This window comes from Octodon degus, unplaced genomic scaffold, assembly GCF_000260255.1.
Source record: "Octodon degus isolate 3935 unplaced genomic scaffold, OctDeg1.0 scaffold00126, whole genome shotgun sequence".
Classification (NCBI taxonomy): domain Eukaryota; kingdom Metazoa; phylum Chordata; class Mammalia; order Rodentia; family Octodontidae; genus Octodon; species Octodon degus.
The window spans coordinates 4,772,383-4,773,566 of NW_004524702.1; the positions used below are offsets into that span (position 1 = coordinate 4,772,383).

At 53.9% G+C, this 1,184-nt stretch overlaps 1 pseudogene; it reads left to right on the plus strand.

The window, feature by feature from the left end:
• Window positions 1-243: 243 nt before the first annotated feature.
• On the plus strand, window positions 244-898 carry LOC101572594 (annotated as a pseudogene).
• Window positions 899-1,184: the final 286 nt, after the last annotated feature.

A 1,184-nucleotide genomic window follows, 5' to 3' on the forward strand; every position in this document is an offset into this window, starting at 1 on the left:
CGGGGATTGAACTCAGACTTTTGTACTTGCCAGGCAAGCACTTGTCCTACTGAGTTATCTCCCTAGCCCCATCCAACACCACTTGTTAAAAAGATGTTTTCCCAGCGGCACATCTGGAGGTCCTGCGGATCTGTTTTTGCTTCAACAGTGTTTGGACGGAACAGACCCGGGTGCTCCCTCTTTCATCTTCCCATCTACCTTCCAGGTACAAGTTCAGGGCCATCTTCTCGCCCATCTCCTCCTTCCAGGACCAGACAACACCGTTCTTTTGTGGGTAGCTCCTTATTGCTGATCAGCCATGACCTCTCAGATTCATCAGAATTATTCCACCGAGGTGGAGGCTGCTGTCAACCGCTTGGTGAACCAGCACCTGCGGGCCTCCTACACCTGCCTCTCTCTAGGCTACTGCTTTGACCGAGACGATGTGGCTCTGGAGGTCGTGAGCCATTTCTTCCCTGAGCTGGCCAAGGAGAAACGTGAGGATGCCAAGCAGCTCCTGAAGATGCAAAACCGGCGCGGTGGCCATGTACTCTTTCAAGGTGTGCAGAAACCATCTGAAGATGAGTGGGGTAAAACCTTGGACGCCATGGAAGCTGCCCTGGCCCTGGAGAAGAACCTGAACAAGCTCTTCTGGACCTTCATGCCCTGGGCTCTGCCAAGACCGACCCCCGTACCTGTGATCTCCTGGAGAACCACTTCCTAGATGAGGAGGTGACGCTCATCAAGAAGACAGGTGACCACCTCACCACCCTCCACAGGCTGGCAGGCCCCCAGGCTGGCTGGGCAAGTGCCTCTTTGAAAGGCTCACCCTTAAACACGACTAGGAGGTCAGAGCCTGGCGGTCTCTGAGGGGCTCCTGCCTCACCCGGCGTCAGGGCTTTGCCTAACCCTCTCCCTCCAGCCTCTAGGCAGCTTTCTCACCTTTCTGGAGCCCCCTCTCAAATCTTGGACCAAAAGAAAATAAACCCTTTTGCAGCAGAAAAAAAAAAAAAAGAAAAGATGTTTTCCCTCATCGAATTCGTTCTGCACGCTGAGCACACGCAGCCCGCCGGCCCGAGCACTGGCCCGCCGATGCCTTCCCAGTGCCAGTCTTCACTGTAGCTATACAGTCAGTCTTGCAATGGGCTGAGGGGTTCCTCCTGCTTTGTTTAGTTAAAAACTGTTTAACTATCATCCTTGGCACA